Source organism: Phymastichus coffea, unplaced genomic scaffold (genome assembly GCF_024137745.1).
Source record: "Phymastichus coffea isolate CEN01 unplaced genomic scaffold, Cenicafe_Pcof_1.1 PCOF00031, whole genome shotgun sequence".
Classification (NCBI taxonomy): domain Eukaryota; kingdom Metazoa; phylum Arthropoda; class Insecta; order Hymenoptera; family Eulophidae; genus Phymastichus; species Phymastichus coffea.
Window position 1 is genome coordinate 2898766 of NW_026706842.1, and position 25512 is coordinate 2924277.

Consider the following 25512-nt stretch of genomic DNA (forward strand, 5'->3'; position numbering starts at 1 on the left):
GCCTATCTGCGGGTCTTGGAAATGAAACGATAATAGTTAAGTGAAAGACAGGCGGACAACTGGGCGTGTAAATCTCGCTATTGCAGTTGTAATCGATGCTGCCATCGTAGTGCCCAAACAGAGAGTTACGCGCGCGTTTGCTCGATTTGAAGCGCCCTTTTGACCGAGCATACGTATAGCCGATAGAATGGGCAAAGACAAAACGCGCAAGCAAACTGCTGCTGGTGTGGAGAGCGAGCGAGCGAACGAGCGTGGTTAACCTATTCCCGCTAGTCATAGCAGCATCGCTCCACGGCTCTTTTATTTGTCAGCGCGCCAATCACTCTCTTTTTTTCAACTGGCTGCGCGCATTTCGCTTTCTTTTTTTACCCTTTTTCCATTTTCTCGTTTATAGTGCGTAAGCGCATTAAAGGTTTTGCCGCCGACGCACATCCCAATAAAATTTTTCACTTTTCATTGCAACAATAGTTCTCGCGGCCCCCTAACGAAGCCGCGTTGCCGCGCCTCTGTAGAGCTTTATTCGGCGCTGCATTTATACAATCCTCTTTACCAATTTCACTGGTATTTATCGCTCACTTTTGTATCCGCTCTCTTTTCAATATGCTCAAAGCCCCCGGGTTTGCGTACTTTCTGCTCCGGACGTTTGCTGCTTTATTGAATTTTTCAAAGTATCACGTTCATTTGCTTGCTGATTTCGATGTACGCGCGGCCGGCATCGATTTGCGCCCTAGCCTGTACAAAAATGGAGAGCAAGACAAAAAAGCCGATGGAGGTGCCGTTTGCGTTGGTTGGCCTGCGGCCAAATTTATCCTCCGCCAGCTCGCTTTGCATCCGCCTCTCTCCCTCGCTCTCTCTCCCCCTCTCGCTCTACGGCCCAATGTCATTATTTTTAGCCACGACGACGTTCATTGTCGTGCATCGTCTTATTTCTTTTGCCGCGGCCTCGGCGCGTAAAACTACAATCGATTCCTCGGGCAAGACGGCAAAGGAAAAAGCACCGAAGCGCAGCAGCGACCACTGCGTAATAACAATGCTGTTTGAAAGTTTTGCTTGATTCATCGATATTCCGACGAGCGCGAACGGCTACCGATTTGCTTTGTAGTCTCGCGGCGGGCGGCGGGCGCCGTGCCTTTGCGCTACGCGAAAGTGGTCACGCGATCGATCGCTTTATCGAACGTCATCGTTCAGCAGCAAGCCGTCGCAATTTATTAGACAAAGTATAAAGCATTCCAGCTGGGTATTTTTACGGCGAGAGATTATTGCTCGGAGCGAGGGGCTCTCGCTGATTGAACTCTGCCGCCTGCCTAAGAAAAAATTTAAGGCGCGCGACTGCGCTGCGTCGAATAACGAGCAGCTCCGATGCAGTTGCGCTCGAAGAAGAGGCATCGCCGCGCCGGCGAAGAATAGCTCGTGGATTATAGCGACCGGCCGACAATATTAAAGGCAAACAGAGGCTCCATAATGATGATCGCCTAGCCAGACTAATTAAAAATAAGAAACCGCCAAAGCTGGCGCATGCGACCTTTCACTCCTTAACTTTGGTTGTGGCGCGCCACGCTATCTCTCGCTCGCCATCACTTTACGTCCCGGCTGCGCGAAGCATCTTCGGATTATACCGAACTTTACCTGCCGATCTACACTCGGAGATCCGAGCTGCATTGTCGTCGGGAACAGTCTCAAGTTCGTAAAGGCGCGATTGATAAGTCCGGGCGCTGGCGGCCCGGCCAAAGATAACACTGATCGCCAGCAACGTCCACGCTTATCAACCAACTTTATCTTCCTAGACTGTGCCTTTTTCCCGTCGCCTCCTATCTTCGGACACGTATAATCCAGCTTCGTCATTTTGATGCGTATCGATCAGCGAACCAGCCGCCGGCCTTATTTTCATATTTTCAAAGTCAGCTTGACATCAACAAGAGGATAATTAGCCGACTCACGCGAACTCCAGACTCACAGAAGCGAGAATACTTTTACGGCTTAAGGGGCATTAGCCAGGTTACGTGCCTCGGCGAGAATCACGTATCAGCGCGCTTTCGACCGCGCGCCTCCCCACCTACCACCATTTCACACTTTTTCCAAACATTTCACAAAGCCTAACACTTCTGCTTCGTGACATTCTTTGCGTTCTTGCTCTGCAAACCAGCGCTCTGAAAAGCAACTTTCACAAGCTCGACAGTACGCAAAAATTGTCCACGATGTAAACTTCTCAATGATCCTGCCATGCGCTCGAGATTTTACAGATTTCATTCGAAAATTTCGTTGGATTTCATTTCGCTTTGATTCTCGTGATTTAGTAGCATAACAAATGATGATCGGCTAGCACATACAGTGTGCACATTGAGTGAGCAACATTGTAATTTTGATGCAACTAAAAAACAGCTTCTTGATAACGGCAATTCAGATAGTTATGAAAGCTGTGTTTTACAAATATTTAGCATTGAAAGAGTATGTATACTTTTAACTAATACAATTGTCTATTGAAAATTGTCATTGTTATATTTTTCATCATTCATCTAATTTAATTATTAATAAAAATCATTATTTAACAGTAATTATTAAAAGTAATTTTTAATAAAAGTTGCCACAAACAGCTGTATAGTGAAATCTGTATGCCTGTTATCAACAAGCAGAAAATGATGGGAAAGAGCCAACTACGTTAAAATACGGTGACAGCGTCGTAGGTTGTACGTGGCAGCACCACCAAAATTGCGGACATTTTTTGTAAAAATTATTGGTACGACTGTGATATCTCGGTTTTTGGTGACGATATTGCCATTGTAATTTTTTAACGATCATTTTCTCAGCGAAGACAGCTTCAAAATTGACGAAGCTATCTGTTTTGGATCAAATGCAGAAATCAATCAAAATTTATGAAGAGAATTATCTAATAACTAAAAATCCAAAGATTCAGACTCCGAATTAATCATCATCTTGAAAACTAATAATGCAAATAGGAGAAGACACCCAGACACCCAGACTTCAATTTGAAATATTACCTAAAATTAAAGAGAGGTTGTATAAATAAATAAGAGAACGAGGTTCGATAAGTAAATGAAATTATGGCGATCCGTCCTCATTATCGGTAAATTCACAGAAAAGCAGCGATTCGCGCCTCTCGAGATTCCAAATACGAGTAACGAGAGGAGGCAAATCAAGTGTAAAAGAATGAGACGCAGTTCGCTGAGGATCGGAAGACGTCATTTTGGTGACGGATGTATGAGCGACGAGCGAAAGTAACATTAACGCAAACACAGGATGTGCGTACGTGCAGAGGGTATATTTCGGCCAGATCTGAGCGGAGCGGCTTGCAGGCAGAGACGGGCGACGAGAGCGGATGCAGCGCGTAAACAGCGAGACATCAAATGCCGCCGAGAATCGCCAGGCAGCAATGCAAGCGCGGCAACACGCGCACAGCTGCGGTGCATTAATAAGAGCCCTATTAGCAGCGAGCTCTCGGCCATAGCGCGCCATTTCCAATGCAAAGCCCCGCAGCGCTGATTCGGCCTCGCGCCACTCGCACGCGCTGCGCCGCCTATCCCTGTTTTACTTCGAAATTAAGAAGCTCTCATGCGTGCCCAGTGGCCCTTCCGCCCCCCCCCCTCTTCTGCGCGAACCGAAGGGCTCCAGCAGCGCAGTATCCGACAGCTCGCCTGCTCCCCCAAATTCACCGCTGAATTCCGCGAATAGTTTGCACAAAGAGAATCGCAACCAACTTTCAGCCACCTTGCCTACCCTCGAACTTAGCTCTGCCGCCTGCCAGTCCGCCAGCCCTCGTTGTCCCGCCAAAATCCCTCCTCGCCTGCTATTCATCGCGCTCATCCCATGTTTTCTACTACGTTCCGAAACCGAAAGCCACACAAAGGTTCCCACCAACAATAAGTGCACGCGCGCCGAATAGAGCTATCACATTCACGTTGCGCCGTCCCGTGTCACTTGGCGCATACGCGTACATTGAAATATCCAACAAAATGCAGCGCGCCCCGCGCCAGGCTACCATCTCTCTCTCTCTCTCTCTCTCTCTCTCTCTCTCTCTCGCTCTACATCTGGCCACAGCCTAAACATTAAGTCTGGCTTTTTTCGCTCACAGCTTGCACGAGCAAGGAAACAATTTTTATCGACTACGGGTCGCAAACATAAATAAAATATTGTCGATTTTAAGCCGACTCTTTCGATGGACGACAGTCGCATCAAAAGTCGATATTTTTGTTTGTGTAGGACATTAAATAAAAGCTCTCAATCGCTGTACAACTTTTAAATATACATACGTGCCAGTGAAAGCTACGAGCGAAATTGCGGGTATTGATTTCAGCAGTTTTTCACATGAACGCTCGTACGAAAGGCACGCGAGACGGTTTTCCAACATGGACCGTCAGACATGATTTGTGCTCGTTGGTGGTGCGGAGCTGCTCTTCCGTGATAAATTAAGCTGTAATTTTGACAGAGGGGCAGATTGTCAGGCCAAGTGGGCAAGCAGGTAGGCAGCAGCCGGGTGCACTCGGGCTACATCGCATGTCGGTGAGGAGTCAAAGGAATGGAAGCTGCGCGAACAGCCAGGCTCTCGCTACTTGCTTGCGGGCGTGCTTGGAATTTTGGAATTGTGCGAAATGAAAATAGTAGATGTATAAACAGCAAAGTAGCGCGCCAAGTAGTGGAGGAAAGAAAGAAAAATTGCAGGGAAAATGCCCTGGGCCACTGGCTACACGTCAGCGCGCCGTGCCGGCTCTTGTGTATACACGCTGAAAAAAAAAATCCAAGACTTTTAATTTTGCGCCAGAATGAATAACGCCGGCGCTTCAGAGGCTGCGAAATAAGACGCGCCTGTTTCCATACATTTGCCGCGCTCGCGAATGCGCGCCCGTAGCTACCGGCCCTGCCGCCCGCGTAATATCAAAACATCTTACATTTTCATCGCACTCTTACATTGGGTTTGTCCTCTCCGCGGCCGCCTGCTGGCCTTCGCTCTTTATATTGCCGGCTCGTTCGTCACGCACAGTCCTCCGTCTCCACTGTAATTAGCCGGATGTGTATATCAGTGCGTCGAGCCAGCCAGCTGGCGTTTATTCGCCTATATATTAGCGAAACCCAGTAAAATGATTAACTTCGACCTTGATTGCTATTTTCCAAGCAAATGTGCGCGCAACTACAGCCAAGCGGTGTTTCAATAAACAAGAACACAGTGTAACTAAGGGCTGCTATAACGGCTGATTGTCGTTCCGTTTCCGCGCGCTTGTCGACTCACTCTGAGCGTGTGTGCGACTGGCTGAATTCCTAATGAGCAAAGTTTCATTTGCCTACTCGTACGCGTACATCGAAAACAAAGCCGCGAGAAGCTGTGCGTGGGTGGATTTCAGTCTGCACTTGCGAAATCGTATGAACACTGCTTTTTCGGAATTCCGTGACTTAGCCAAGCAGCGCTTCACTTGTCCTCGCTCTCATCATCAAGAAACACTTTAAAAACCGTACGTGCCCTAAAATAACTCCACTTCTTAGATCTTTCTCAAGAATCGAAGCAACAGCGTTACACATGCAATTCCCATTTTCCAGTGTCAGATCTAACTAGAAGATACGAACCGCCATTGAAAGTACTCAATTGTATAATTTAGATCGAATTATTCAAATGCATGTACAACAAGGAAACGAGACTGCATACGGATAAGGATATCAATAGCGTTTCCTCTTCAGGCCCCTCTGTCAGATTCTACAGCTAACTAAAATATGTACATAGTCAAAGAGGAAAATTGTTGGCTCTTCCTTCCAATGGTTTGCTTCGTAAAAACATAGTTGGTACTTCCAAAATTAATACTGACAAATACGATAACCTAGATTACGAATACTCACTTGTTAAGCGTTCTATTTAGCCATTTCATCATAAAAAACAAATCAAGGATGATTTTCAGCTATCACTGGTCTTTATATTTACGTCGAAAAAAATATATTAACGCAGGGCATAACCAAACAAGCATTACTCTAACTTTCAAATATTTCTTCATAAAGTTTTATTCATTAATTATTTATCATAGATGAAGACTAAATATAAAATCAACTACGGATACAAGAAATAGAAGTAGATCTGATTAAATATAGATGATAGATGACGCTATGCATTCTTAAATAAATTTATGTAATGCATTATTCAGCCTAGTCTGAGAAATGTTATTCTATAGTTCATAATTTCGATGTATGTTTTTTACGTAAATTTTATCAGAATTGATAAATGGTATATCATACGATTATATATTATATTATATAATACATCATACGATGTATTTGTATGTCACTTACAATCATAGGTCAATTTGAAGCGCGATAATTGTGGCAAGTGATATTCAGTTAATTTATTATTTAGCCTTCTTCCATAATTAATACTTTATCAATAAAGCTTTACATAAACAATTATTTATTAAGGTTGGAGTGACAATTTTTTGATTATGATTTGCGATAATATTTAATTTTCAACGCAAACAGAAACATCAGTGACAGCGTAAAGTCATGCATCGTCGATCTCCTTATTTTTTATAATTAAACTACTAGGTTAATTATAAAAAGGTATATATCCCGTTAAATCTTACTATCTAATAATTACTGTTTTAATAATAGTTTTACCGTTGGTGCTACACGCTCTCCTAAACTATATTTTCTTATACATTAGATTATTATAAAATATTGCAAGCTAACAAAAAGGTTCAGTAAGAGAAAGTTAGTACTAGAAATATGGAGAAAATGACTTGTGATTAGGTAGTGATTTTTGGCAACAATGTTATGGCAGATGAAATTACGCGTGTACATTATTTCGAAACTTGTGAAATGAGGGCGTAACGAGTAATCTAATAACAAGATAGCATCGGTTTTTGCCAACCAGTCTATGAAAAATGGTACATAAAATAATTACTCGTGAAATAAACGCACAATTTCCGAACAATATATTGTTTCGCACAATGTCAGTACGAAACTTGTATTTTCAAAACTGCAAGCGTAAGACACGGCTCGCCTTTGCTTGGTTGGCGCGATGAAGAGCATGCGCGAATGATGAAAAGCACGCATAGAAAAGAGTGTGTGCTCATTCGAAGAGCAGGATGTTTTTGTATTGGAAGTTTATTAGATGAAAAGACAGGCGATTATCCGTCGGTTTATTCTTATCGTGCACAGGCTAACGCGTGCAGTAGCCTGGGCATTGATCTTCGCTGAGAGCTTTAGCAACAGTTTGAAGCAGTCATTATCACGAGCACAAGCGAGTTACCAACTTTATATAGCACGGTTAGCGAGAGAATGCAAAGCCACGCTTTGGGCCATTAATGCTGTGAATCCAAAGTAGGCTCGTGTCATTTTGATGCACTTTAGCAGTAGTTTGATCAATTCCAGTGTCGCCTGCGTCGGCGCCACCGCGCCACACCGCTTGCAATCATCGCTCAACGCAAAGCTCATTTAGATTGGTTGCGAGCACGGCAATCGGAGAGATTGTACTTTTCTTATTTGCAAATCAATCCGCTTTCACGTGGAAGCTCTACTCGAACTATATTCTATATTCTAGCCGAAGCTCGCCAATTTTTCGTGAAATTCATGTTATGATTATACAACTCTACGCTTATCACGTGTAATATGTGTACTCGTCATTCAAATATCAAATGCATTTCCCGTACGAGCGCGAGATACGTGCGCTACATCACAGATCGAATGCAGCAATGATTCTCATCGGCAATAATTAAATAGGTTAATCCAAATTCGGCTTGGCGTGGCAAGTGCGTCGCTGAGAAAAGTTCATTTCGGAGAACGGCGAGAACCGTTGAAAAATGAAAAAGGCGCTTAACCCGATCCTTGGACGAGATAGATCTTGCTACATGCGAAACATAAATTGTAGCTGGACGCAAAGCAGTCAGTTTGAAACGCGGCAAGGCAGGAGCAGAAACACGCGATGGGGTTCGCTGGGCCAAGCGTTGCTAGCCGCCGCTGTATGTATACATGTGGCTGGCTATGTGGTTGTATGTGCGAGGTGTGCAACGCGATAGTTCTGTGTACTTTGTACGGACACATTGCCCTGCCCGTTTGCGCATCCATTTGTTTTCCTTTTTGGCTGCCTGCTGCTACGCTGCTGCTGCTGCTGCTGCTGCTGCTGCCTTTTTCACAGTTTTCATTTCGCATACACAAAAATAACAGTTGCCGCGAATAGACAGTTTTTCTATTCGATGCGTCAAAAAAAGAAGCCCACCGGGCTATAAATAATTGAATAATCCCGAGTAAAGTGATTATGTGATTATGTGAACGTGAGATGAATAAAAATTTCAACATTGCTCGCCGAACATATTTGATCCATGCAGCTCAAAAGATTTGCATACTACTATACTACAGAGGATACAAGTTTTTATCTACGAGAGCGCTGCCATCGTATTTTCAACACTTTCTTTTCTTTTTCAAGAAAACTTCATTTCATTATTTATCCATCATATCCACTCACTGATGAGAATGCGAATAAGTTTGTTTGAAATGTTCACGATTCGTTCGCATTCACCGTTTACCCATAAATGCAATCGACGCATTATTGTTTATACGGAATTATTTTACTTATAATTTTTATTATGCATAACCCCATCCCGCAGGATATTTATTATCATTGAAAGCAAAAAGAATACGTATTAGCTTTAGTGAATACAAAAGCATGCGGTATAGCTGCTTATTCTGACTTTATGATACTCTAAGGCATACAATATGATTTAATTATGAGAGAGACCGAGAATATAGCACCTCGTTAGCGTCTAAATGAACATTTTGCCCAAATATCCTTTCAGTGGTAGAAACCTATGCCGATATTTATGATACAATTCTCAGGCAGTTATTGTGCGGGGATGGGGTGTCTCATGCCCCAAGGTCCAATAAAGGTTAATCAAACCAAACCCAACCACAATCTTTCTCTAACTAGTGTTTTTTGCTGGTCGGCCCCTTCCTTCCTTACCGTTTCACCATCTGTTTTGGCCCCTTTCTTTTCCTTCGAACATTGTTGCTCTTTGCCAATTACACGGCTATGCTTGTAAACAATGACACAACTGCGAACGTGAGTATAATGCGTTGAGTAATGAAATGGTGACAAAATTATGAGAAACCGATAGATGGCGTACGGAGACAGGAAACTTTGCTCTGTATCAAGAGACTATAAGGATGTTACAGTTACAATGGGATCGATACTTCGTGGTACGTATGTCTGTAGTGTGCATAGCTAGGAGGGAAAAATGAAGTGAGCGCAATGAGCGTCAGTGAATACAAATAAGCGTAATTAGCGGGCTTGATCAAATTTGATTAACGAAGAGTCCGCTCGGAGTTACCAGTAGTAGCAGTGCAGCACGAACTAGCGAAACCCTATTATTGAACTTGCAAGTCGTCAGAGTATGCATAACGAACAACACGAGTGTGCACTGCGCATGCAACAAGAACGTAGTGAGTGAGTGAGTGAGTGAGTGAGTGAGTGAGAGAGAGAGAGAGAGAGAGAGAGAGAGAGAGAGAGAGAGAGAGAGCTAGAGGGATAAAGGAGTACAATGCAATAAATAGATCTACACTCTGTTCTGTGTTGATATCTACACAAATACTTGCTTCGGGGCAAAATGCAGAAAAAACTATCGGCATTTTTTAATCTATATTCCTATCTCTTTCAAAGTCTTTATATTTGTTTTGCAGTACTTTATAGACTGTGCCTTGTTTACAAATGCAAACGTAGAAGAATTGTTTAGCTCACCATCTCATTTTTTTTGTTTCTTCGATGAGAATCTATAAGATTATAATACTGTAGACACATCAATATACGGTGCAATTCTAAAAACTATTTATTATGGATAGTCATTAGTAAATAAAAATTGGATGGTAGATAAAATGTAAGAAAATTTAATCATTCCACGATATATATGAACTTTGATTAGACATGCACTCGAAAACTATACTGATTCTTACTTAATATTAGTAGTTTGTTATGGGGTTGTGTATTAGAATGTTATTAGTATGTTCGAAATCTGTATTTTTATTTCACAGCACTTATAACAATGCTTCAAATTTGAGGATTTCAACATTCCAATAAGTCTTTGCCGGTCGCGCGTCTTTTGTAATCAAATGTACAAAACTTAAAAATTCTTTTTCCTGTATTTTCTCTCTCTCTCTCTCTCTCTCTCTCTCTCTCTTGCCTTCCTGGAATTGTTATTGATGGCATTCCTGTGCCATACTCCAACATGGTCAGGAGCGTAGGAGTTACCCTCTCGCCTTCCGTTCGGTGAAAGCATCATATGATGGGAGTCATTAGGATTGTCTATGGCTCACTCCATTCTTTGAAGTTTTATAGAAAGTCGCTCCAGTAAACTCAGGAAAAACTTAGTCGAAAGTCTAGTGTTTCCCCATTTCTCATACGCATCCTCTCTTTATATGGATCTTGATAAGGTACGAGCGACTCAGCTTCAAGTTGCTCACAATGCCCGTGTACGCTTCATAACTGGCTTTATATTCCCTTCATCCCCACTAGTGATATTACCCGTCACATGACCTTTCACAGGTTAAGACTGAAACCTCGCACTCGTGTTTCTTTTCTATAGTTACCTGCAATGACTCACCTCTTTACTCGACAAGTCATATTCTTCGTCTTGATAAAGCAACTGTTAAGCGTAAATCCATCAGGAACCCATTAATGGCCTTCCACTTCCTTGCCCTCGGATTGAAGCTTGAAAGCGTTCCTTTGCCATGCGTGGAAATGATATGCTTAATGAACTGAGTGTAACCGAATTCTTTATTGAGAAAATAGGAAAACTCAAAGGATGGCTGGGACTACTTTTCCTCCTACTCGAGAAATTATTTTTCGAGGACAGGTTCTAACTAAAAGGCTTAATTTATCAGCCCTTTCGTTCCTTCCGAGGGTCTATCAACCCTTCAATGTCTGTGCCTTTATGAATACAGCTCTTCACCTCTCGGTACCAAGACGCTGTCTGACTTATAACCTTCCGTATAATAATGAGACGGTCCTGGAAAGGTACCTAAAGTCGATGCTTTAATCTAGCGCAGCCCTTTTTGCTGTCGCCTTTCCCCTGCATTGGTTGCCCTTGATTAAGTCTGTTGTATTATACGTTAGGTTAAATTTGCGTTTTAAAATTTACCGATTGTAAGTCCGTTAGTATGAAAGTATTTTATGTAAAGTCTCCGTCCTACGCCTCAAACTGCATTGCGCTTATCTGTTCTTGATATTACATTATTTCTACCAGATATCTTCTGTTACTATTGTAGCCATGGTCTCCTTTCCGTGTGTGCTTCTACAATCAAAAGAGATCCTACTTCTTTTATTCTTGTACTTTTATTTAATTCGATGATAATTTGTATTGCTGCATCACCACAGTCCAACTGATCACTGTACTCTCAATGTGACCATACACGGTCCAACTATAAGGTCTCAATATAGTGAATCAATCAATCAACCTCTCTCTGTCTCTCCATCCTAACTAAAATAATATGTTTTTAACATCTATTGTATATTACTAAATCTATTATATTACAGATTATTTATTATATTTTACTAAAATCAGTTGTATGTTACTAAATTTTATATCACTAACATATATTTGAGTTTCGTAGATAGAATTAGGATTATCGATTTATAGTAAGAAAAATGACCAACATAATTTAAAACAAAACCTCTTTATTTAAAACGTTTTACTCACTGAATAATGTTTCTATTAATTAGTCTTGGAAATAATTAATATATCGATTTTTCACAAATTGAATTTACTATTGAAATATCTCCTAATTTCTGAAGTATGACATAATTGTTTCAAAGTATAATGAAATTTCAGTTACGCGTCCTTTTCACGCATCAGCTAATCACAATGCTGAATGTTGACGACTCATCACTTACTTAAGAGAATTGAAGATGCGACGCGCGTCTGCATCGATTAGTTGGACTCACGGATAAACTGAAGGTGATTTTCGGAAAGCTCTTAATAGAGAACGTCCGATGATCAAACTTTCCAGACAGAGAAGCACGGGAAAAGCGAGAAATCGCACGTCTCTGAAAAGCGAGTGTACGGGCAGAGTGAGGCGCGGAGAGGGGGATACTTTTTTGTCAAAAGCGGCTGATAAATCGGATGAACGAGGCCAAAGAAGATCAAAGGGGCCGAGACGAGTTGCCGAAGTACGTATACGTATATATATAGCAGGCGAGTGCTTCGTGGAGTATCGAGTGTATTTGGGCATTGCTGCTTTTCGCCAAGCTAATGCGTAAAGTGACCGAGGACGTCGTTCTTCCTTGCTGTATCTTCAGTCGGCAAGATACGCGTGTTTTAAGCAAGTGGGAGCCACTGGGAAAGAGTTGATAGACCAGTAGGAGTAGGGAAACAGCCAGCTTGTCCCCGAGGATGCTTTAAGCAGTGGAGTTGAGGCAACACGAGGCGATTATCTCTCTCTCTCTCTCTTTTTCGGCAGCTTTGTGCGTCTCTCTTGCAAGCACGCGCGGCCCATAAGTTGCCGCTGCCGCAGCTAGCCAGCAAAGTGAGTCTGGGAATTGAAGAAGCTGCAGCGCTGATAAGAAAGCGGCGCAAAGTACGTCTCTGTTTGGCTGCACCAGCATAGAGGCTGACGGGCAGAGTAATATAAACGACGGGATTATCAGCTGCGAGCTTGCGTCGTTATTTTGACGACGGGCAACGTTAAGCGCGCACACTTTGAGCAAGTTATCTTTCGTTTGCCACGCTACGCATACGTCTCCCTTGCGCTCGACGGCAGCTTCCCGTGTGCCCGAAAGAGTCATTACGATCATCTCCCGCTCGGCTTGGATTGGCCTTGCTGAATCACTTACTGCGCAGCTACTCCAATCAAATCCTTTGCAGGCAACAAATAACTCGTCGCCACATTTGTACTGAAATCTCGTGAATAGGCGACTCTATCCTCGCTGTTGGTGCTTCTGCTGCAATGTTCCTTTCTTTCCTTCTCCTCCTTTCAGCGAGGGCTAAGAATAGCTCCCGTCGTCGTTCTCCAAGTTGTTGCTGTTTTTGTCCTTTTCTTCCTTCGCTTCCGTCTTATTTGAGAAAAGAAAGCTCGCTCGTGCTCGATGCAGATAAACACTGGCACAGCGATGCATCCAAGCACTCCTGTTTTTCCTCATTACAATGCCGGCTACTTGTGTCTTACTATCGCCGCTCCATTCTTGGCAAGCATCGCCAACCGGCGATTTGCAACTGAGCTTACACTAGCTACACAGAAAATAAGAGCTCGAATAGGAGGCTACTTAGCTCGTCGGAACCTATTTATCTAATTTTCTACTCGATAGATCTTAACGACGTTCGTGTTCCGCCGACCCACTCCTATTCACACAGACGATTCCTCGAATAGGACCGCCACAACAACTCGCAGACTAGATCCACGCCCACGCACACACAGCTTGAGTACGCAGATGCACAGACATCAGGAAGAATATGTACATTTGGCATATACGTGATAGCTGGCCCGAAGACATGTCGAGAAACGAATGTGGAAAATTTTTTAGAAGACGTCGCCTTCTCAAGCGAGAGATATACACGTATATCTCGACGACGGGCGTATAATCATCTTGAAATGCTCGAGCACCGTAGCTGTCAACTGAAAGCCTGAAGTCTGGCAAGCAGCAGTGCTACGATGACACAGACGCTAGTGCTGTGGCCGCAGAGATGATAACGACTCATCCTTATCTTCCTCGTCTCCCTCCTAATAATTGACCCGACTGTGTGTGTGTTAACACCACCCGTCGCGCCTCGCTTCGGCCCTTCGCCAGCGACCCATTACTGATTACGCGCGTCGACTCCTCCCCTGCCCCTCTGTATATCTTCGTTACGACAGTGTCACTTTCTGTCATCATTTGATCGATACACGTTGCCCTCGTCCCTCGGTCCGCTGCCAAAGACCACCGTGAACTGCACAATTTCTCATTCGTTCTTGTCACTCGCAACACGTTACAAGGTGCTAGGATCTTAAATGCGAGTAATCAAGGCCAAGTGATGCAGGGTCTTTAGTACGCGACAAAAATTTAACGACGCCATCACTACCTATAGTCACCGAGCGACTGGCCGTTACGAGTAAATTTGTAGTTGGGTCACCGCAAAGAACCTCGCGACAAAGGCAACACTATCGAAGTACTATTTTTATGACGAATCACAAGGCAACTACCTTCGAGACTGAAAAAAGCCGAATAATCGTAACTCGGTCGATGTCTTATCATAGAAATGCCGTTTGTACATTCACGGAGATGGAATGTGAAATCCAGCCATCAATTTTTCCACAGGCCCCTCTCCGAACTACTTACTTTGCGTCCGGTTTGATTTATAAATTTTAAACTAGTGTGCGAATAAGGGATAATGCATTAACAGCGTTTCAAAGTAATTTATAACCAGGAAAATGTCAAAAGCAACGGGAACAACATAGGCAAAGTCGCAAATGATATGCAAAGAAAAAATAGAAAATCGCAGCAGTAGGGTGCTGTGTACAGGCGCGCACGACGCAAGTAATCTGAAATAAGCAGCGCCAACGGAGAGCAAATTAATGAATGAACTTGCGCCTCCGACTCGCTTGTTTTACTTGTAAGGTTCTACCGACGCGCGCGTATTTTTGTAATGACTTTGGCCTACAGATTTTCATAGATTCTTTAGCGCACCTCTCTTTCTGGAACGTTTTGTTTTAAAGCTTCTGTCCACTACGAGTTTCATCAAGCTAGCTATATCTACCCATATCTGATAAATTTCGTTGAAAAAGTGCAATTTTCGTAGATCTAGAGTCGTAAACATGTTCTCTTGGCCCGTGACCTTTTTCATCTTCTTATAAGGCATATACTGACTGAAAAGGTTTGTCAAGATTTGAGAATAAACTTTGAAACAAGCACGACATCCACGATGCGCTCAAAATTTCTACAAATAACGATACCCGTTTCCTATCTGATCTGTCAGCTTTCCTCGGGGCTGAAATGGCGATTGCTGCATCAATTGGTGAATGGTGGAAAACGCTTGCTCGATTATTCTATGCCCTCGATTTTGATTCATTGGGCCTGCTGCATATATGTATAGTCTTTAATTTCCTCGCTTGAATTGGAATCGAAAGGTCGAGCCGTTGTGGTTGAACCGACAAGGAGAGATCGCCACAAATTCATAATGGTCCTCGAAAGGAACGACTTTGGAAATCGATCGTCGCAACTGCAATGCTCAGAAGCGCGAAGAAGCCGAGAGGTCCATTGCCGAAGACGCGCATTCGTTGGGCAGCGCCGGTGCGCACACGCACGGGCGCGCACGCGGAGCGTCGAGCCGAAGAGTAATCCCGATAATCTCTGGAATCGCAGTTTCCAGTGGCAGGGAGAGCGACTGATTTGGCTTACGTGTCGATTAGTGCGCGCCGACTATGGGCGTTTGGCTGGGAGCCAGATTGGGCGCGCGCGCCGGCGAATGCCGCTCAGAGCTGCCGCAAACTGAAAGGATGCGTAGCTATCGGTGAGCGGTGGCGCTCCGTACACGCCGGCTAAGCAAGGATCATTGGAAATGTAAGAGCCTGCAAGGAGCGCCGAGCCAGGGGGAGCAGGAAGGGAATAATTGAAAGGCCAGGTGGAAAGAGGAAATTGATGGTGCTGCTGCTGTTGGGGAATTGAAAAGCTCGCGGAAGAGCCGAGAACCCCGTTGGAGTGAGGCAGGTAGATCGATTGTCCCCGAAGACGGCGCAAAAAAGAAAGAAACGGTGCCTCGCTTACAAATTCAAAGCTAAGCGAGAGAGCGTTCGCCACTTGCGGATGCCGTTGCCGCTGCTGCTGCACGCCTCCCACGGGGCTCCACCCGCTTCTCGCGCGCACGCCACTCTTCCAACCGGCATTGTTTCGTTGTTGTTGTTGTCGTCGTCGTCGTCGTCGTTCTTTTGCCATTGGCCTGTGCAACATTGGCTTCGATCGTTCCCCATGCCAACGCGACTGTTTTTCGTCGACGATGCCGCTGCTTAACTGTTGCGTCACGGGCAAGAAGCGCGAGAGGAAAAAACAACTACAACAAAAGACTTGGCACTCAAAGGGAGCTTTCTGCCCCTTCAAAGAGAGCCCACGCGTGTGTCGGCTTGACGTAACTTAACTTGTTACACTGCAGCCTTAAACTTTGCACTGCTCTTGCGCGGCGCCGCTTTAATAGAGCTAATGGTCCACCCCACTCTACTGAACTACCTCTCAGATTCTCTCGCCTTTTTCCTCGAGCGTTTTTTTTTATCTTCTTCCTTCCTCGCTTTTGAGCAGCCCCGTTGACGAGTTTCGCACAGGAGACTCGGAGCATCATATATAGTTGTCCGCGCGATTCGGCTGATTATTGCTGGAAACGTTAGCATTGCACACAATCGCAAATTTTGCGTGAGTTGCAAAGGACTGGCTCGCACCAAATTTCACGGCTGCAATTTGCTCCTCGCCAGCAGGCAGGCAGCAGCACCTTCATTCAGCTCTCGGAGAAACGGTTAAATTTAAGTTTAAACTCGTATATTAACGCTCGCCAAGCTCGCAAGACTAGCTGCCGTCCATTTACGCTCTTTTTTTCATTCCGTTAATTCGCCAGCAAGCGTCTACCTGTTTATTCAAATGTTCAGCAGACGTATCGCATAGTCGACGCGTAGAGAACCGTGAAAAATTTTACGGATCCATTGGGCTAAATTTTTTACTTGCGTCATCTTTGCCTTTTTTTTCAACAATTTTGACGAAGACAATGCTGTATCACGAGTAGCGCAACAATATCGCCAACCAATGTTATTTTTACAAATTTTGAAGGATCTAGCTACATCTGCAAATCCAGTTTTATTATATGCACCATATTCGACGTTGTTTCTCGCTGTTACCGCAAGAAGCCGCATTTCGCTTGTTGGCAGATCCCAGAAAAAGGTCAAAACAAATAATCAGCAATGACAGCGAGTGAACTGAAGTGACTGCTTGCCAGAGATGAAGAGCTGCAAAGCTCATTAAAATTTAGCACACGTTCGTGTTCGCGTAATGTAAAACGTACTTTGAGGGTCGACACTTGACCTGGTATCATGGAAATACGACAAATAAAAATATCGTGGCAACTGTCGGTTACATCACGTATTATGCATGTGGCACAAGAAATCTTTACGTGCATTGCAAGAGCCCAGAAAGGTGAAATAAATGCGGATCAGGAGATCAGGACACACGGAAAAGAGTCAATTTTGAGGCTTTCGAGCGAGGCGTTTAATCGCGAGAGAGTACGCAAGATTCCCTTCCAGGTCGGATCTGGCACGGTCCACAGATCGAGATGCAGAGAGCACAGTGGTGTGTAACCAAAGAGCAAAGCCAGTTCATTTGCGAGCTATCATGCGGTCGTTGATGCCAATCGGACTCCCCCCCCCCCCTCTCTCTCTCTCTCTCTCTCTCTGATTGCCGTCGTCGTTACTCTAACGATTTCCGATTACCCACTCGTCCAGCTGCCGTTATACTCCTGCTTCTACTGCTTGTGTAAGAATAACAGCTTGGATCCGATACTCGTTCCTTCACTCGCCTCTATTGCAATGTCAACTCTCTTTTTTAACCTTCATCGTTCTTCGCGGATAAAACTTTGACCATTAGTATTTTTGCATGCCTGTCTTGAAATGCGCGTTAAAAAGCGTATTCTTTTTCTCGACACTGGGTGAAATTTGTCGTCGTTGAAAAACTCGCTGTGACGTTACTCCGAACCATGTTTATTTAAACTTTGTTCGCCGAGTCGAAAATTACAAAGCGCCAAAGAGACCGTGTCGTGTAATGAAGAAAGAAAGCAATTGTCCAACGCGGCGCTAACGTTCACATATTTAAAGGGGAATTTACGCTGGCTTGGTAGACGAATACATCGCTAATGTCAATTGGCCTCTCGTGCACTCTTATTTATACCCAATTATTCGGCTAGTACACTCGTAGCGCGCCATTATTTACGCGACACCACAATCGGATACGTATTGCAACGAGCCAGAGATTTTCAGAATGGAGCACGTTTTCAGAGACTGATTATGTGCCTACGTCTCGGTTTGTCAAGTCATTAAATTTATGTGATGGCTGCACACGAAAGCGGCGTGCTTTCCCCAATGGCTAATTAGGTGACATAGTGAACGCAAGACTATCAGTAAAAAGACAGCTATAGCGTGAAAGCCGGATGATCCACCAGCGTCTATGCGAGAACGGATCTAATCGCCGCCCTTGGCGTCAGTCAGAAGGGAGATTCAGACCCACAATAGCGCGTGACGACGCAACTCTTGTTCGATTCGGCTTACATTGCATTGGGTTGGCCTTCACTTTGAATACGGTATTCACCTGTGAACAATCTTTCGAGCGCACGCTATCCATCAACTAACCAAATGTGATTATTTTACAATCACAAGCTTGTCTACCTTAAAATGAGAGATAGAAACTAATCTAACCACAAGTCTCAATAGTAAAGCATCTTTTTTTACAGCTGCACACATTGTTCTCAATTGTTTTAATCAAAATATAAACTTCTCTTGGCGCATTGCTACCTCTCAAAAATCTTGATTTTAACATTAAAGTTAATCCGTTCATTTTTAAAACACAATAAGCTTAATAATTGAATGTACTTTATTTTTTTAGCAAATCAACTCCATCATGAATTCAATTTACTTAGAGAAATAGAATTAACTAAATAATATGACGTAACGTCTGCTATAACACTTGATATTGGAATCTGGTACAGCATATAGGTATTTTGAGATGAATTATTTGCATAGTGATAAGTCGATTGACTTCTAAATAGCAGTCACAATTGGATGAGCAACGTGAGATTATTGACTGATAGGCGAATATAACGAATTTAAAATTAAAACATTATAAACAATGAATCAGACGAATAATTGAATGTTTCCTATAGTATTATAAGCAAAGTTTATCTCCGAGTACCATCGTCAAGTTATTCTAAACAGGAGTGAAGGAAGGCTGATTACTTACGAATGAACAGCAAATGCAAGTTATGCTGAAATGTTATTACATTATACGATGTTATTGTAGTGTACTTGTAAATGTTGTTTCATTCGAGTAATAATAATATTGAAGGGAAATGGAGGTGAGTGCTATAATTTATTATTGAGTAGTGTACACCGTATGAAGGAATGAATCAAGATGAAAATTATTTTGTTTAATCTTTAATAAAATCAAAGAAAATTCAAATAGAGTTACTGCTACTCGTCCGACATAGAAACCCCAGTCATGGTAGGGTTTCCAGCTAAGTCACTTGAGCTCGCAGTTTACAAAGTGTTACACATAGAAAAGACCGATGTCTTAATGGTTTACAACAGACGCAATAATTATCACAATTTAAATGCGTCTACGAAGAAACAATAAGGTTCGTGGAGCCTTTACAAACTATTGATGCGGGATAGGTTGATCATCCTTTTTTTACTTAGCTTACCAGCACACTGACTATATGAAAGAGAAAGGAAGGTGCTCCCAGATGGAAAGGTGCGACGCAACTCCGACGCCTCGGAAACGGAGACAGCTCTAGCGCTGCTCTACCACCTGAGGAATTGAAGTGGTCACACTACCAAGACAGCGGGTATCGCCCGTTCTTGGCTCTTAAACGCGTGGCTGGTCGCTCGCATTGTCTTTTAGGTGATAGATAACCGTCGTTAATCTCGAAGAGTCCAAAGTAGTCGGTCTAGTGGACCGTCTCAAGTGAGCTTCAAACACGAATCGAACCGAGTCTTTCCGTCTTTCCGCCAAAAGACCGTGGAAAAGCGCCCCACTCTTTCCGCCGTCGTCGCAAGGCCTCGTTCGCTGATTGGGAAGATGGCTCATCGACAAACGCAAGGGACGTGCCTGCTTTTCCTACTTAATGGCGCTCGGCCCGACGACTATCGTCTTTTATCACCCGACGCGCGGGACCCCTCGTTCGACGGGCGAGGGCGATTTGGGGGATGTCCCGTTGTCAACGAAGACAAACGGGCTTTAACGTGTCGCTCAACCATCGGCGCGGCGCTTTTCTCAAATATGCGTTGCGCATAAGCGCAAATGCTGCAGGCGCGCTCACCTCCATAAAAAACGTGTTTTATCTCGCAATCACAGATGCCGCGAACAGCCGCAGTTATCCAATGACCTCCATGTGCAGTGTAGATGTAGGTCTTTGAATACAGATAACTGTACGATTGATCGTGAATTAATAGTAATAGTAGGTACAAACAACGCATCGCGGAGGTGGCGCGCTGGGAAAATCAATGGACGTAATTGGGTTATAAATTGTTGAGCACCGGTGTAGAGATATGAAAGCGATCTTTCATCGCGCGGGGTCGACGAGCAGAGAATAATCTTGGCGCGTAGCCTTTATGTATAACGGCCAGAGAGAACAAACGACGCCCGCGGACAAGAGCTGGGCACTCGCTGGCGCGTTATCGGAGTGTAGCTACCCCCACCGCGCCGCCCCCACCCCCCTCGACCCCACCCGTTCCACGATCGTACGATCCAATGACGCCCTCTCCGGGCAACGCGGGCGATCGCTCTGGTCGCCCGTAAAAACAATCGGCTGCTGCGGACGGCTTAATCCCCAAGCTGAGCTTGCGCATTCGTATCAGATTCGCATTGGCAACTGATCGCGTATCGACCAATAAAAACAATATCCAAAATCATGGGGTCGTCGACGCTGATCGCACGTCGACGAAGATCTATCGCGGCCGTGTGTGGATACGCCAATGGTCGTCGACGGATACAGAACAAGCTGAGAATCGCTATATGCACGCACAGCCGTTGGAGATATTGAATCGGCGCTCGCTCTATCCCTAGTTCTGTCAGTCTCTCACTCTCATCATTGTACGCCGATAAGCAAGGATTAAATAACGCGTGGGCCAGAATGCGGACAGGCTATCGCAGTACCGCTCTGGCCCCCGCCAGAGGCTTTGCATGACAATTTATGCGTTCAAGTACACAACTCAATAAATAGTCAGTGCCCGATATACGTCGCAGCCGGCAATGCCAATGCGCCATATATTCCGTGCACGCAGTAGCGGCAGATCCTGCACTGTGGATACTGCTACTGCTGCTACTCGATTTGTTTGTTTAGTAGTAAACGTAGGACGCCATTGCGCTCGTTCAACGATACCTTTCTACTTGGCTCCTCCAGGAGGCTGTGGCCTTTTTGAAGCGCTATCTCCTGATAAAAATCTTTTCAATGTAAGCTTTTCACCTATGTGACAGTCACAAAAAGTTAGTCATAGCTACGCTTACGAATTCAACGAATGACGCGGAATTAAATGCTCGCGCAAGTAATACCGGCACTATCTATATACCGCTTGATTGCAATGCTTCTTACTATAGCATCGGCTCATTCCGAAAATATTGCTAGCTCATCGTCGATTGATTAAAAACACTTCTCATTATCAAGCTAAGGCACTAACTAACTAGAAAATCAGCATACCTGCAGCAAATCAATTTTCATGAAACCTTGAGAAAACCAGTTTCATCAACATCAATCTCCTGCAGGCTAGCTATTCTCCTTCTAGATTTTGACTCACACAACACAATAAGTACAAAATATGCAGACGTGGCAGCTTATCTAGTATTCAATTATCTTAAGTGTTTTTCAATGAACTGCTTACCTTCTTATTTATAGAATATGTCCACTCCAAAATACGCTGACGATGATTTTCCGTACCTGTGAACAAAAAAAAACTGCATTCAATGAAAACTCTTGTAGTAATGTGGACATTCTATGTGAATGAATCTGCAATTCGCAACAGAATGTCATTTTTCGTAAAACTGCTGCTGGCCGTAAGACATGATGAAGTGATTATACATTGTGAACAATAATGTATACAGTAATTATACACTGTGAAAATGCCATTGTAGCAAAGTCTTAAATTTCTACAAAATTACGACGTATAACATGACTTGTTTAATTCGCAAAAGTCGTTCCCGGTATAACCAGAAAACTCGAGTAAAAGTCTAAATGTGTTCATTAACAAGCGTCTATTGTTATAAAATTTGGCGGTATACGCCATAATGTGAAAAGGAAGATGAAAGAGGAGTTACCGAGGTAATAAGCATTTCATCCGGAAATTGCGAACTGGATTCAACAGTAACACTGTGCAACAACCTTTGTGTTAGATCCTCGCCTATTATAACGATATGATTTAAGTCTTCTTCTTTTTGATGTAACCGTAAATAAGTAGCGCAATAATATTTACTTAGTTTGGGAAACTTCAATTCTATCTCGTGACTTTCATTACCGTCGATTTCAATCACTCCACGTTTTAATTGCCAAACACTCGGCATTTTCCAAATAATTTATAATTCAAATGGCAAGTTATTCCAGAATGCGTGCTTTGCACTGAAATGGAGATGGTACAAATGCAAATACTTGACGGCGCGCAATAAGGAGGTATATATAGCGCTGCGATTATTATCTTAAAATGAAGGAACGTCTATTATGGTAGTTTATACCAGCGTAAGACGTATGATGTTGTTTTATTAAAATTTAATACTTTAAGATTTGATTTCGACAAACTTTCCTGTAACTTTATCCAAGTTCTAAGAATCTGTTTAAAAGTTTTTGTTCTCGATTCTGGGCTTATCCTATTTAAACGCTAACTCTCTTTACATAAAGTATACTTCTCCACAAATTTCCGCTTATTATAAAATGTTTTCATTATGGAATGATAAGAAATAGTTCTGTATCCTCAAGTGATGCCTTAAAATACAGTTATTTTATACGTAATATTGATCCAAATTCAACCAACAGATACAAATATACAAAAGTTAAATTCGCATAATCTGTAGGTGTCTTTCGTCAGCATACACATAACACGAATTAAACGATGTCCAACGAACCTTTGAAAAAGTATTGTGTCGGGTTAAATTCATATGAAACTGAGTTGAATTCGGAACAACGTAATGTTATGCATGGGTTCTTGATTGTTCTCGATTCCCGTTGTTCAGCACAATATGTGTATACAAAATGCGTTGCACGAGCTTTCAAAATCCGTGAACAATATTTAATGTAATATGATTTAAGAGGAATAAATTAAAAATAGGATAATAGACTCTGATGAAACATGTATTTAGAAAAATATTCACTGCAATGATTGTACTTATCAACGATTCATCTGTGTCAGTATGGAGAATGAATTAAAGTTGAAAAAAAATCTTTTCACTGCACTGCCATGAAATCTACTAGTGTCGCAATTCGGTATGAGGCATCATGACGAAGTTAACAAAATCTTGACAATGAAGATTTTGCCAAGAATAGTATTCATTGAACAAATTCAACGTATAAAGTACTGCTTGGTCGAACAATTAATTGAAATGGATTAGGTAATCGAGCGGAAAAATGAGAAATGAAGTGTAACGGCAGCTAACAGAGCGATTGACAGGGATAGAGTGGGACCTTACATGCAGCTTTACGCCCGTACGTTCGCTACAATGATAAAGAAGTGTAAGCAGAGGACAGAATGTAAATCCCAGAAAAGAACGCGTAGCATACGAAAATCTGTAGGTCATACATGGCACGCTCGGATCGTAAAGTACAGTTGCTATAAATTTGGCCGTTCACACATACACACATGCACACGCGCGCGCGCACACACACTCACACGCACGCGCACACACACACACACACACACACACACACACACACACACACACACACACACACACACACACACACACACACACACACACACACACACACAACGCGTGCCACGCCGCCTGACTTGCTTCCACCCCGGTGATAGATCAGAGGATCCGCACTCCCGCGCGTTGTGCTCGGCTCTGCCTTTTTGCCTTTTACTTTTTACGTTATACGCGTGTCAACTTTAATGCTGATCACCAGACTGCAGACAGCCAGCTAGCTCCCGGCATTTTCACAAATCCACGCCCGCGGAACTACAAAACTTTTGATACGCTCGTAAATTCAATTTTACATGCTACTGCAGTCAGACAGTAGTCGACTGAGCTTTAATGCTCTTATTTGGTAATACTTATTGCACGATGTACAGTTCGTACATAGCATTGCTGAATGTCTCCGCAAACATTCTCCGCACCGTTGGAAATAACTTTGCGTGAATCGCGCCAATGGCAAATGCAATTATTGAATTGTCGTGGTCGTAGGTTATTTAATCGTCACAACAGGTTAAATCCACGATGTCGTTGAGTTTGGAAGGCTGGAGAGGGAGGGTAGCGTTGGCGTGAGTCGTACATTATGCGTCCCTTTTCTGCGGGCCGCTCTCCAACTTTTGAATTGGACAGTTGCAACAAAAAGCCACAAAGCTTTAGATTCATTGCGCGCCTGACTGCGCAGCGAACTGCCATAAATAACCGCCGAGCAACGCGAATTCAAACAATTAACGCTTTCTAGTTTATCGCTCATCTTTTCTCCCGCGCTCGTGTACACGCGTTTGTTGTCTGTTTTCCACGCGAGGGTAGGGTAGCTCGTATGTTCGAAGAGCCCCCAATAGGCTCTCGGAATGGTTTGTCATGTTTTTTTTTTCTTTTCAAAATGCTTCTTACTGGAAACCATATCGAATAAGTGAAAGGCAAAGATGCAACTTGCTGAGCACACAAGCGAATCTAGCAAAGGAGCGGATGAAAAGACCAAAATATGAAGGACTGAGCTGATCCGGTTAGTGCAACTGGTATAGCGACTGAGAATAGACGCAGTCGACGTTTGTATAAAAAAGTATGTCGGAGGCGTCTAGTGGCAATTAGTTGACGACGTCTGGCGCAACAATGAGCTCGTTTGCAGTCGTTCTTGTGCCTTATGAGAGAGAGGAGGTAGAAAGGTGGCTTGGTTCCGCTCTCGCTAGTCAGCGAGTGGCGCGCACTGCATTATATTATAGTTCGCCAAGCTCATCAGCAGCTTACTCGAGTTTCTTCTCGTTAACGCTCCAATACTCCTAGCTCATTTCCCGAGCAGCAGCGCAATAATGCCACGCGCAGGGAGAGAGAAATCACCCATTAGTGAAGGAGCAAAAAATCGCTTTCGTTCTTAAAAATTGGTCCAAATGAAAAATCTCGCATTCATTCCCCTTGAGCGATCAGAATATCTCGCGCTCAACCTCTTCGGATTTGCTAATTGAGCTGCTGCAGTTCGTACATGCGAACAACCGTACGATTTTTCTCTTGAAATTAACCCGGAAGCTTTTTTCAAATGGCTCGCCTTAATGAGGTCCCAAGCGCGCTGGATGCAGTCTTTCAGTCTTGTAATAGCTGCTCAAGTTCTCGTTTTCCACCCCACTCCATTCCACAACAATAACCACAATAGCTTAACAAAGAAACAGTCGTTTTTTTTATTTTTTGCATGATTTCATGTATATTTGACTCTTCTACTGATTCTTTTTGTGTACACCGATCGCAGTGACTCGTTTGAGGGGTGACTAATAAAAGAAGAGAACTTCATCTATTCTTTGACTTGAGCCTTGCATTGAGGCGATATTATGAGCAGCAGAATCTATTAGAGTCTAGCTACAAATGCTCTCGTGATTATTTGTAGTTGGAAATTGGGGGCTCTTACGTTTTCATTCAATCAGCAATGATCCGAAATCGTTACT

The 25512-nt window shown here is 43.4% G+C and overlaps 1 protein-coding gene across 3 annotated transcripts in view; it reads right to left on the minus strand.

The window, feature by feature from the left end:
• LOC131663155 (uncharacterized) overlaps window positions 1–25512 on the minus strand; it is a 243505-nt gene that overhangs the window by 142911 nt on the left and 75082 nt on the right. For all 3 annotated transcript variants that reach the window (XM_058933327.1, XM_058933324.1, XM_058933325.1), the window contains one exon: window positions 21565–21620. The gene's annotated coding sequence lies outside the window, so the exon portion shown is untranslated. The remainder of the gene's footprint in view (window positions 1–21564; window positions 21621–25512) is intronic.